Raw genomic sequence first — 14,402 nt, forward strand, 5'->3', positions numbered from 1 at the left:
AAAAAAAGCATAATTTCTGTGGCAGGATGGGCTACCAGGTTTTTACAAAAGTTTTAGGGGAGCACAAAAAGGACATTGGGGTTTCACTCAAATATCTGGGATAAGAGTTTTGGTGAGACAGGTTGGACAATCCTTTATAGATGAAATGAAGAAATAGAAAAACTAAAACTAAATTATGACATCCCAATAAATTGTCTAGATATCACCCATGGAGGAACCTCTAACTTTCTCCATATCACCTGTGCACAGCCCACGTATGTTGTAAAATTTTATTTCTCACAGATTGGGGCTTGTGGGCTCATTGTCAATCTGACCTCTCATTCTGGAATTGCTTATGGACTTTGGTTGAAGAAAGGTACTTTACTTGTTTTTCATCATCGATATGTGTATATACATGTGTGGAGGGGGGAGTGTAAGATGGCTATTGGGGTATATTATTCTATAATTCATTAGGGCTGAAGATTTTAACCAATAAATAATTCAATCTTATTACTTTCAGATATTGCACACATTTATATGTAAGTTCATATATGTTTATGCATATACAGATATACATATGTACAATTGAATGTGTATTGTCATACATATACACATCACACACATATACACATTATTATCATTTCTTTGGCATTATATACATGGCATTATTGATAGGTTCTTGGAAACTGTCTTTTAACTGAAATGACATCCTCAAATATTGTCATTTTGTTCAACTTTGCCAGGAAATTTTTGTTTCACCTTTATAATAGAGAAACATCAAATGAGACATCATTTGAGGATCTTCTATGCAAATATGTAATCAACAAATATTAAGCATCTTATAAGATGTGCTTATAAGTGGTGATGTTTATTATTCATATATAGTAACTGCTATTAGGAAAAAAAATAATTCTTTCATCAAATACAATGTGTTGTATCTGTGCACAATCTGACCTATATAGATAGTGAGGGTGAAAGGAAAATTTCAATCTCTATCTCTTCTAGCTAGACTGTCAACTCTTGAGTTGATTCAAGTGAGTGTCATAACTAAGTTATTCCTTCATTGTGTTCTCATTACTCGCATATTAATTTTTCTTGCACAGATGCTTAGAACTTAGATGGAAATGAATGAAAAATGTTGAGCTTAATTATCATCAGTGATAATGTAATGATTGCAATAAAATATTAAAAAGAGTTAAGAGCCAAACTTGAAGACAAAGATAGAAGTGTGGTCAGAATAAAGACCTTAGTAAAATTAAAATATAACAAGATCTAATATTTTATGTGAAAAAAAAATAAATTTTTGAGATATTTTGGTTAATGCCAAAGGTATTAAACCTGCAATACCTTTTGTAATGGTGAATGGCAAAGGTTGTAAACCTGGATTGATACAATTGCAAAATCTGTATTTTTTTTTATATACTCTGCCTTTGAAGCGGAGAAAACACTGGGTGAATATTTACTTTCAGGAAGGACCATATTTCCTAAGTTCCCCTGAAATTGAGACGTTAGGACAGAGTGAGTGGAATTTGTTAAAACACTTCTGGAGTTTAGCCAAAAATGTCATTTAGGCACCCTTGATTCTCTCTTTTCTTGTTGGAGCAAACTGGGAGACCTAACTACAAATGATAAAGCTTCAGTCAACCTTTTTTCCTCTACATACCAACTTCCACTGGGGATCATGAAAGCAAAAGCCTAGATAGGCAGATAAATGGACAGATAGACAGATAGGCCCATCTGTTTGCTCCCAGTAAGATCCTGTAGTTATCTCGTATCTACAACATAATTTAGTCCATCCTGACTGGAGCATCTAGTTAGAATTTGTCCCTTTATATAATTACAATCATATGATTTGGGGATGAAATGTCTCTGACTGGTATAAAGAAAAAATAAATCTAGGCTTCTTAGTTTAAAGAATGTTCTGAACACTTTAAATACTACTTGAACACAATATATTTTTATTAAACAGTTATTTGGCTATGTGGGATTTTTTTAAACTTCACAAAATCAAGTCAGTATTTTGAAATCAATAAGAATGTAGTACTAACTTACTTTACATCCTAAACTTTGTTATTTTTTCAGCATTAGACCAGCAGTGTATTGTAATTGGATATTTTCTATCCATAAAATATAGATTGTTATAAGTCTGTAAATGCTATAAATCTGTAAGCCTGTAACTTTCAAATGTGAAACATCTATAGAGTTTGGGGAGAAACTGACACATTCTTTGACATTCATTTCTCTCTAGCCACTAAGTAGACTGCTCAGCTGGGTTGTCTGACACAAACCTGATCTGATTCAATATGCTTTGTTTGACCTAGTGATCTTTTCATCTTATAAAGTAATGTCAATTTTATGACATATCAAAGGAAAGAACCTCAAAACTTTCCTGCTGGGAAACTGACAGTCTTTTTGCATAAAATACATTCCTACATGAGAGCTCTTATTTATTATATTAACAGAAAACAGAAGAAAATTTGCATTTTGAGTGCTATGGAAAAAGATCCCAAAGTCATCAGTTGTTCTGAGCAACATATTGTACATGTTCCCACATGACAATTGACACACACACTCATTTGTTAATCTCTGTGGCAGCAGCTCTTACCATTCAAAATGGAGCAAACCTTTTTCCAAGAGGTTCATTTGAAACAGGTTAAGAACAATAGCTTTATTCTGACCTCCAAACAGAACCATTTTCTGCTTCATTCAGAATTTTGCATATGAACACGGAGTTGCTGCTGACTCCTAAGATGTCTTTCTTCAATTCAAAAAGACAAGGTAGAAAACAGGGTGTCTGGCGGTGCAACTTTTTATGTTGTATAAGCTCTACAACAGTATGTTCACCCTGTGATCATCTTTAAATAAGATCTTTATGATTGCTAATGTCTGATCTACTTTACAGGCTGTTACTAGTCAATATTAAGAAGGTCAGCATGTAATTACAACAACTAGGTTTCTGCTTCTCTCTAAGGATTCCTTGGTAACATCTACCTGAAGATGCTACTTGGAATAGCTATGAACCTCCTGGAAAAATAGCTCATTCTCCTCAGCTCTTTATTGATGCTGCTGAGAAGTAAGAATCAAGTTCTTGATCTACTCTGGAGTAATCAGAACACTTCATGGCAATGATAAAAACTCAAGTCAAATTGACTTTGTAATAGAGATTGATGCATTTGGAAGGGTTTCTCATTGTCAACACTAATGGCATTTGGGGCTGATGACTCTTGGTTATAGAGGGCTTATGGGGCATAATTGGTCTCTGACAAGTGGATGCCAGTGTCACCACTGCCCCAGGGATGTAACTCAAATGTCTCTAGATATTGATATACCTTGGGGAAAAATTGGCCCCAGTTGAACAACAATGAAGAGAAGTCCAGAAAGTTCAGACTCGTACCCAAACAGAAGGGACCCAGGGCAGACTTACTATATTCTATGAGCTCAGCATGTCAAGGGGAGGGTGTAAGCAGAGTACCTTTCTGCACATGCTCCCAAGCAGGGCATATCTTAAAGGTCAGGAGGGCCCTAAGTACTTCTTCCCTTTACATTGCCTGAAACAAATCTTCCTCCTTTCCTCCTCAAATCTTCCTAAATAGTTGGTAATCTCGGGTCAGTAGGGAGAAAGTGAAGTACTTGGTTGGGAAAAAGAAACTCACATATAGATTCTAAACTATTGCTCTTATTACAAAAGTAGCTATCCTAAAAAGGCCTGAGACAATGTTTCTAGGAAGGGAATTTCAAGGGAAGGAGTGCTTTCTGTTGACACCACTGCTCATGTATTATTATCATTAGGTGATTGCTGCATACTTGACAATGCTTGTTTATAACTGCTATTGCTGCTGCCTAGTTATGACTACTGTATGTCAAATTCTCAAATTTAGTAAAAGCTGATCAAAGTGGTAGTCCACCAACTGGATATTCTTAGTCTGTCCCATCTTCACATCTACAAAACAGTTTTATCACTTTTATCCTGTAAGATCCTGAGAGGCCTTTGGAATCTAGGAGAAATCTAACCAAATTCTGAATTCTGTAAAGTCTCTTTTGAGACTAAGTATATTTTGGTTTAATAGTATTTCCTTGAAAATAACTAATTGTCCCAAAGATTAGGCGACCAGAAACATTTGCTGACAATATTAGCTAATTTGGAATTTCCTATATGGAACTTTATGTCTTATTCATTCAAATGGGTGCCATGAGGCAAGCTTTCTCGAAGAAAATAAAGAAAGCTGTGACTCAGGAGCTGAATAAAGGAACTGGTGGGATATAGAACATTTGCCCCTTGAGTCATCAGTTCAAATGTGACCCCAAATTGCTAACATCTGAATGTTGTTTGCTAACCTCAGCGTGATCACTGGAGGAAGAGAAGCCACATCACATGTACCAAAAAAAAAAAAAAAAAAAAAAAAGCCCCACCACAATTGCGGTTGTTCTCAATAGAGAAGCAAAGTTAAAATGAACCCAAGACCTTACCTTTATCTCCTCCTATATCTCCCACAGCATTGTCCCACTATAAAACATCCTGAGATTGGTTTTCCAAGTGAATCAGGTGTTGCTCTGTGTATTTTTTTTTCTATTAAATTTCAACTAAAAAGATACAGATATTTTTGTCTTATCAACATATCATTAACTGGGGATGAAGTAATGAGTACAATAATTGTGGCAGTATCATAACTATTAAAATAATACTAATAGATATTTACTGAGAATATGATGTTTCAAGCACTATGCTAGCATCTTGTATAGATTCTATGATTTAAATTTCAGAACAACACTAGGAAGTAACAGCAGTGATCTTCATTTTAGAGTTGAGGAAATAACTTGCAGGTTAAATTGTTATTTTGTCTTAACCTCTATGTAGCTAATTAGATCTAAACACAGGCTTTTTAACCCCTGTTTTTCTGTCTCCAGAGTCATTGTTTCTCTGATGTGTTTTTATTTCTCACACCTTACTTCCAGTGATTGTCTCTTAATAATTTACTATCTCTACATTTGGGGGTCATCAGTTTAACTAAAGGAAGAGCCACAGACTGACTATTAGATTACTTTTCCAATTAAAAACACTAAGATGGTCAAATCAAGTTATGCTCTGGATTAATATAAAAATGTAAATGCTTAACTCTCTTTAAAGGTAGCTTTTATCCAGGTTTTACAAGATGCTTTTCCACTTTTTCTAATCATTTTAAACTAAATAATTTATGGAGATAAGAGTAATTTTCTTAAAATGAGAAATTAGGCAAAGGGAAACACTAACCATATGTTCAGAATGACCTATATGGAAATTAAAATTAAAGAAATTTCAGAATAAATGTATAATTCTAGGGTAGTAGAAGATGTCTTAACTTTCTTAATCCAAGTGAGATTATGCAAATCAATCATTTTTTAAAAATCAACTATTAATTTTCTCTTTGAATTAATAATTATGTTGCATAAAGCAAAATCCACTGAAACTAAACTTAACAAAATAATTTTAAAAGTTCTTAGGAAGTCAATGTTTTATAAAATCAGTTTCTAATTGAATTAAGAAAACATTTATCCTCTTGGCAATCAGAGTCTTAAGGAAGAAATACAGATTGTTTTGAGAGTTAATATCTCTAAATATTTGCATCATGGTTGGAGCCATGGAAAGCTTGCAGTGCATTCTGAAACAGAATGAAGAATCATCTCAGCATTAAAGTCATCGATTCCAATGTTTTCATTCTAGAAACAATAGTTTTAGGTGTGACCAACTTTCAGTTAATGGTTTCATTGGGAGATGGATTTCATTGGGTTCTGAGTGCTCGTGAAATTGAAGTCAAAGAAAAACCCATTAAGCCTAAGTACAGCGTCTAGTGAATGTCTTCCCGTGTAATTCAAAAGAGGTCTAAATTTCAATGACGCATGGGAGCTGTGTTAGCATATCTTAGATGGAGAAATCAGCACAGATATCATGGAAATTAGACACTTGGGCCAACAGCAACAACCACCACCAAAAGAATACCACCAGGTTTATGAGGCAGGGATATTACATTTAATGGGTGATAAACCATAATTAAACTACAAACATATTTTCCTTACCCAGTAATGGTGAAGAGTTATGGCTATTAGGTTTACCGGCAGGAATCTCACCTATAAACAGTGAGGTCAGCAGCATGTCCATGTGCAGGAACAACCATGGGTACCTGAGCCTCATATGACCTTTTTAGAAGCATCGAGGAGAAACTATTGAGTCAGCCTTGTTTGACCTCTCAACCATAGTTGTGGAGCCCCGTGCTATACAAGTGTTCTTATATTCCCCCCACATCTGTGTTTAGAACATCACTGTTTTGCAAATTCCCAAAAGGGAAATATCTGATAGAATTTAAGAGACTTATTTATCTCCCTGGGTATTTGGGAAAATTTGAGCCATATTTTTAGGTTGGAATGGTTTAAAGACATTCCTGTGCACTTCAGTACTTAGGCACAGATTCTATTTGCTAGATTATGTCTAAAATCACAGTTTGAAAACTGGTGACCTGTAGCCTAGATATGACTAACAGCATATTATGTTTTAAGTATTGTATCTGGGTTCAACAAAAGCTGTCAGCAAACATTCCCTACTGATAACCACCCACCACTAGGCATGAGCCACCCTTTTACCACAGAAGAACTTGTTGGCCCTTTTCTCCCATGCCTGAAGAAATAAAAGTTTTTCACCTCTGAGTTAAATGGAGACCTATGAAAGAAAATCTCACTCTATTATTTAAGTCTTTACTTACCCTGTGGTCTCAAAGTCTAACTTGCAACTTCTGCCAGCACATTCTCTCTCCTCCTTTCCACCCCTTAAAACAAAATAAAATAAAGCCCCCTTTAAAACAACAGGGAGGTAGTGGCCTGAAATTGTCTTTGGATAAGTATACAAAAATAGATAAACTATAATGGTACATCATTTGAATCTCAGGTCTTAAAGTTACCTTTTACCTTAAAGTTACCTTTTTTAATTCACCTGCTCTTGCCAACAAACCAGCACAAGAATTATTACAATCACATTTCTAGTGAATGGTTTGTCAGCTTCTTTCTAATGCCAAGTAGCTTTAACTCACAAAGAAGGAATTGGTTCTAGTATCAAATATCTTTAAAATATTTCTTAAATGAACCTTATTAGTATCTGAACTTAATTTGATATTAATCCAATAATAATGTGTCTTTCTGGTATGGACATGAATATCATGATAGGCTGATTTTGAACCTTTTCAGTAAATGGTCACTATTAAATGAACAAAGAAAAACTTTTGGCTTAAGCAAAATGTTTTTTGAAACCTAAGTTGTTAAAGAGAGAATTTTATAAGTTTAGTTACCCTACTCTTAAGCAACTCAACAAAGAATATCTGTGTTATGTAATACAGAAAACACACACACAATTATTTTCTCTATTACTTAAAAAAAAATGTAGCATAGAAAATTGCTGCTACTTCTGCCAAACACTTCTTCTACAGAGGAGTGTTATAAGCAGTTAAGAAAGCCTTACAGGAAGCTGAAGCTGTCAGATAATTTATCTTATGTTGTCTCTTCTTTGGCATCTATGAGATTGGCCTGTTAGGGAGTTTGGACAAGGGAAGGAACAGGGATACTTTCCTACATGGAACAATTGAAGGAGGATGTTCTTGCTAATGTGTGTCAGTTCCACTCAGGAAGAAGGAAGAATGGGCTGGTCAGATAGGCTTGGGGGTGATTGAAGGACAGGTCATTGAGTCAGGGAGCCAGAGACAAGCTGTTGGCAGCAAGGCCAGCTAGTGGGAAGCTGTCTCAGGGTCAAAGAAATGAGCTCCTAGAGGAAATGGATCCCAAACGCAGACCTGATCAGCAGCAAACACAGACCTGATCACTGAGTCAGTGGGACAGCCCCCACATGCTCATCAGCTGAGGGACCCCACAGGACACAGGAAGCTGTCTGAGCCCTTTGTCCAATCTAAGGGACTGTTTACGTTTTTGGAATTTCTCAGTAGCATTGAGAGGAGCATTTCCAACCCTCCCCCTTCAATCTAGCAGATGCAGGCTCTGGAGGTTCACCAGGTTACTTCCAGAATAAAGGAAGGAGCAATAGTTTCTCAGCATTCCATATAACAGCATGAATTAAAGTTTGATACTTTAACCCTTATGAAAAATTGTATTTGAAAACCAATTTTCATATTTGGTGACCTCGCCATTCCCAGGTTGGCTTGCAGCCCGTTTGCTGGCTCCTCCTTACCAGGGCATACCACCTCGCTCCCAGCAACCCAGAGAGGGTCTTCTCTTCCATGTTCTCAAAGAAATCTCATTGGAAAAGGACCCATTGTGCCAGTTTTCTTCTGTCCTGGTATCACTAGGTGTCTGGTTCCCAGCCCTAACTGAATGTGAAAGACCATCTAGAGAACCTGAAAAACATACTGAGGCCGAGGAATGTTTCTAGTTAAATGGCTTGCCTGAGATCACAGGAGTGGATGTTCCTTAAGAATACCCCAGGTGACTTTTCATGTGTAGCCCAAGGATGAGAAGCAGTGTCCTAGTGTGCTGGGTTGAGGACTCTGGTTGTACCTCTTCTGACAGGCATCCAAGTGACACACCATGTGGATTTCTTAACCAATGCTGCTACTTCTGCTGAGCACTGCTCCCTCCTTCAGCCCAGACACCTCAACCTGCTTCTTCACTATCCACAGAGGTGATGCTGATGTGCCAGAGTCAAAAAGGAACCTAAATTGGGCTTCACTAAGTCAGTTACCAGTTGGGCCAGGGTTCAAACTTTTGACACTGACTTCATACCAGTGGTCTTTGTAAAGGAAAAACAAAGTTCAAGCTAAAGGATGTTTCAGATCAAGTGATGTTTCAGTCAGTGAAATGATGAGACATTTCCCAAACACGACAGGAGAAAACCACTTCACTGCAGTGTTCATTCTGTCACCCTGAATCTATCTGAAGAGTCTGCCATATTACCCTGGATGATTATAGACCATCCTGATATCTAGTGGAGAACTTTCATTCAATTAACTTCATTTAATGATGACTCCTGGTGTGAAGCTCTGAGCTGAAAATAAAATGAGTGAGATGTCCAACTTCCTGCCTTCGGGAAGCTCATGTTTGTCTGTTTGTTTCCAATTCAAGGAACAACTTTTAATTTATTTAGTCAACATATAGGAGCATAAAATAGTATACAGTTTTACTTGTTTCCAAATATATTTAAAATAGTTACCACACTAACAAATATTCTTCAAAATAAGGACAATATGATATACCCTGGTGAAGGAGAGTGAGTGAGCAGGGTAAGGAAGAAGTGGAAAGAAAATCTCATAAAAACTACTGAGTGCTGCCAGCAAGTAGTATATTACTTGGCTCCATACTCCTGGAAGTGCTAGGAGCGGGTTCCTTGATTTAGCTCAGACTTTAAATAACCTCCTAAAGAGTCCAATCCGTAAACTATTTAACTGAAACTTTTTATTTTATAAAATAGGTAAGAATTCTGAGGGGAAGGAATGTAGCAAATGGGGGAAATCAATACATAGAAAGTGTGATAATAAATGTTGCCTTTAAAAAAAAATGATTTTATTTGTGCATACCGAACTGGGGTATAGGCCAGAGGTGCAGAGGCAGTGAGAGGATTCACCAGAGAGAGATGGGGAGCAGGACAGACAGATCAATGAAGTACACTACTGAGGGGAGCAGAGGGAGATGTGGGTCACCTCCAAGGCAGGGGATTGAACTCGCACTGAAGTGGCCATGGTTTGGCTTAGCTTTGCAGTGTAGTACTCCACCCACTGTACCACCAGGGAGGACCAAATGTAGCTTTTCAGTGGGACAGAATTTGAGATAATTTCCTGAGTAATTTATGAAAATGGGGCATACAGGCCCATGGACTGTTAAACTCCCACTCACTTCAGTACTATCTTGCTATATGACATAAACACTATTCAGCATGTAGAAGAACCTGGAATGGAAAGTCTCATCCCCTCTCACGCTCATCATGCCTCTATAGCAGTAACTACACTGATCTGGAACTGGGAAAATATTCATAGAGGTGGGGCACCGTGAGAGGTTTTATATGATGTCACCTATGTTGGAAACTTGATAATAAAAGTATATAAATTTCTAACCTTCAACTTTTCCTTTTAAAAAGGTGGCAAAGCAAATAGGGAAGTGATAGGAAAATGCATTTTTAACAATGTCAGAAGAGCAGTGAATTCTAAGGTCAAGTCAGTCCTTTTAAACTTATCTCAAAACCGAAAACAAGAACTGAACAAAAACTATAGATCACATCTGTGGTTTTAGCCATTTGTTGTTTTGTGATTCTCACTCATCTAATTCTCAGCATAATGAAGAAGCTTTTCATTCTAGGTCATTAGTGTGCAGAAAATTATATGTCCAGAGCATAAGAAATACTAGGTATAGTTTTTCTTCTAAAAAATGCTCTAAAGTTATAGATTCCAAATATATATATATATATATATACGTCTTTGTGATAACCAGTGAGTTAATACCATTCAAACTTATTTTCTTTGCAAAAAGTGAGTGAACCATCACACCCTGACACATTCCATTCTTCTGCTTATTCTCAGTCCACAGCGTTCTTTCTAGAGGCGATGAAGTTAGACATTTTATTGGGAAATGCGCACATATTTGTAAAGTAATTTTCCAAAAACAAAGTATATTGATTGAATAGATAACAATGTCAGGCATTTTTGAAAAAAGATTTATTTATGTATGCATACAAAAACTGGGGTACAGGCCAGAAGTGCAGATGATGAGCAGATTCACCGGAGACAGAGTGGGAGCAGAACAGCCAGACTGATGAAGTACCCTGCAGCAGGTGGGTCAGGAGAGGGCTGCTTGGTTCACCTGAGGGGCGGGGAATGAACTCATGTGGAGGTGTCGAGCTGTGGCGAGCTTCCTAGTGCTGAGCTTTAACCTGCTGCACCACCAGGGAGGGCACCCTCAGGCATTTCATAGGAACAGTCTCTCCAGAACCTAAAGAGGGAAGCATAATAGTGTATGTTCCTAGGGGAGACAAGAAGTGCAAAGGATCACACCACTGATGGCAAATCCATTTGATTGGGGCAGAGACTTCCCAAGTGACTTTGTGGCACTAATTATCTTCTGTGCTTACTTGGGTGTGTTTCTTTCTTCCTGTGTTTGTTTAAGAGTATAAGTTTAAGTCACGTACTGTTATCAATCATTATTATAACTTATGATAGTTCAATGACAAATTCCGTTTATGAAACAGAAGGCCTTGACATGAATTAGCCATCAGATGAAGGAAGCCACCTTTGAGCTGAGAAATGCTGCATATCAATATATCATCAGTGAAACACTGTTTATTATCTGGAGATTGAGATTGGCATATAATTGCATATGTTGCCAACATTTGGCAAAGGCAGTGTGATTTTGGATCTATTTGCCAATAGCCCTAACAGCTGGAGAGAATCCCCCCTATGTTTGAATGGCTTAAAAGCTGTGATAAATCCATTTTAAGTGGAGTTAAGATTTACACAGGTTAGTTACTCCACAGTGTAATGATTTTTAGAAGTAAGTGAATAAAAATCACTGCATGTTGTAGCTAGGGTTGGAAAGGTGTTTGTCAGACTTAGTGGTTGATTCTTTACATCCACAGTCTCTGCCGTGATTTTATTTTTACACTGATAAATTTGTGATCAGAGAACAGCCTTCATTCATGCGTTCTTTCATTCAGCAGATGCTTTTTGGAATGCCTCTGTGTGAGGCATTCTGCTTAGGGTGCAAAAATCAGAAAAATGAGATGCATCATCCTCAGATTCAGGAAACTCACAATCCTTCACAGTGACCCTTAACTTGAATATTGTTAACAACACCACATTTGAAGTATACCTAGTTTGATTAGCGAGGGAATGGGGTGGGGTACATATTTGTTACAGTGAATTAAAAAGATGTCAACAATGGGAAAGCACTCCCTCAGCAGGCTTCATTTGCCTCATTTATCACCTTCTTTGTTTACACAATTCTCCCCTCTCCTCCTGGCTTTTGGAAAATACATGAAGGAATATTGTTCTCTCATATCTGTCTTCCAGATTCCCCTAGTCCCACCTTTTTTCTCCTATTTCGTTTGAAAGCAGTGTGCTGAAAGAGGAAAAGACATGAAAAGCTTTTAAAGAATGAAATTTCAAAAATGTATCGGTGGCAAGGGCTCTTACCTACTTTACCTTGACAAAGCAAAACAAAACAAAACCCCCAAACAAAAACGAACTGTAACCTTCCTTAAAGCGGTCATCTTGCTGACCGACAGTGCAGGCTTGGTGGAGGTCCTGGCCACGAGCAGGCTGCTGCTGATTCAGCCTCAGGAGCCGAGACAAGGCAGCCCCTGCCTGGCGCTCACTCAGCTGCAGCAGCAGCAGGAAAAAAAAAACAACAACAATTGCTCCCCCAGCCCTTGAAGATGAGACTAGCCCTATAACAAGTGCTTTACCTCCAGAGTAGAGAGCTTAATGGTCTTCGCTAACTATCCAAATTAGCTAGACAGCAAAGGAATTGTCCTTCAGCATTCGGTGGGTGCCTTCTATCCCAGGTATGGCATACTAGAACTTCAAGAGCATCAGTTCTTCCTCAGGTTGTGATTCCAGTAAAGTTCCTGCGCTCTGCTCAATGAAGGCATCAAGAGTGGGCAGCTGGAGAGACTAAAGGAATCAAGTAGTCTGTGACATTTCTTTGGGCAGAGCATTTTTAGATTATTTTCAGTTTATTAGCAAGGCATGAGCTAGTCAATGTAAAACCTTGTTCACTTTTCATATGTAATCAAGTTAATTTGATATTGAATTAATAATGGTATTCAGAAAAATGTTGGTAGACCTAGGAAAGATAGGAGACTATAGGTTTTATAGTAATTCTAATTTACTAGAATACAAAATAAATTCTTGCTCTACACTTGTATGGACATGGCATCAAAGTAACATAACAGTAAAACTTAGAAATATTGTTTAGTGTCCACACTGAATAAGTCTAATTTTACTTTCTCTTTTCTGATACTATGTATTAGATAACACAGTCCTAATCAAAGTAAAAAGAATATTTTCATGTCAGATTAACTCTGATGGACAGCTCCTGCATAGTACAAAATGTAATTAATGATCAATACACCATAAATGAGATAAAATAAAATATATAATTTTAAATAATGATGAGATTTCTGATTTTGAATGCCTGAGCCTTGTTCCTTAAAATCTAGTGCCAATTCTATAAGAAAAAGCTTAACATGATTAGAATAAAAATAATTTTAATTCACTTTAATTAAATACCTACACTTTTAATAGATTCACATGCATCTCTGCACCTTTTTTTTTTTTTTTTAGGAAGTGGGAGAAATTAAAATAAACTCCTAGTGACTATCTAGTATAACTCTAATTTTATCCTCATAAAAACCTGTGATGGTTTTATAATATCTGCTTTTGCAGAGGAAGGACTTTGGTTTAAGTAACTTGCCCAGGTTTGTAGCGTAAATAGCAATGAAGAATCACTGACCAGACAGTCACCCAACATTTTCCATCTTATCTACCTCCAAAGCATTGATGAACCATCACAATCTAAAGGGAAAAGCTTTTTCTTGTGTTCATATATTTCTTTGTTTGGTAGAAGGATATAAAGTTAGAGAGATGGTAAGACTTTGGTTTTAATGTCCAGAGACCTAAATTCATCCATTCCCTTTCTTATTTCAGATGGAAGACGAGGATGGACCTTGTCATTTTTTTATCATTCTTATTCTAGTAATTATAAGAATAATATAGGAGTAATTAAATTATTTAATACTAACATAGACTGAATTATTTTGAGTTAGAGTCTTTAATAGTGTCAGAAAAGCTGTAATTTAACTTCAGAAAACAGTTTTTCTTTCTCTCAAAATGTGATTTCCACAATGACTTCTATTGGCTTAGTGGGAAGACTGCCATCTACTGAGCCAACAATACTTTTTCATGTACTACCTTAATAATTCTTAAAAATCAGTGCTGTGCAGAAGTTAACAGCATAAATATCTCCACAGGTGTAGCTATGAATCCCACTACACACACCAATAAGAGTAATGTCTTTTTTCCTTCGCCTATTTACCCGTGACTTGCTCTTAGACACCAGATGCACAAAAAAAGATGCAGCCTTTAGAAATTCAGATATCCACGGCCCTCTCTGGTGGTGCAACAGGTTAAGGCGCAGTGCTGAAAAGCTGGCTTCAGCAAGAGAGTTCTATTCCTGACTAGGAAGCTGATCCACATGGCACAGCAGACCTCCCCGTCTCGCCTCTTGCTCCCCTCAGCAGTGTACTTTGTCAATCTGCCTGTTCTACTCCCCACTCTGTCTCTGGTGAATCCTCTCATTGCCTCTGTGCCTCTGTCCCGTACCTCAGTTCTGTATGCATAAATTAAGAAACCTTAAAAAAAAAATTCAGGCATTCAGCTAAAAATCTAGTTTGTATAGAATTGGATTTA

This window comes from Condylura cristata, unplaced genomic scaffold (assembly GCF_000260355.1).
Source record: "Condylura cristata isolate star-nosed mole 26May11 unplaced genomic scaffold, ConCri1.0 scaffold00002, whole genome shotgun sequence".
Classification (NCBI taxonomy): Eukaryota; Metazoa; Chordata; class Mammalia; order Eulipotyphla; family Talpidae; genus Condylura; species Condylura cristata.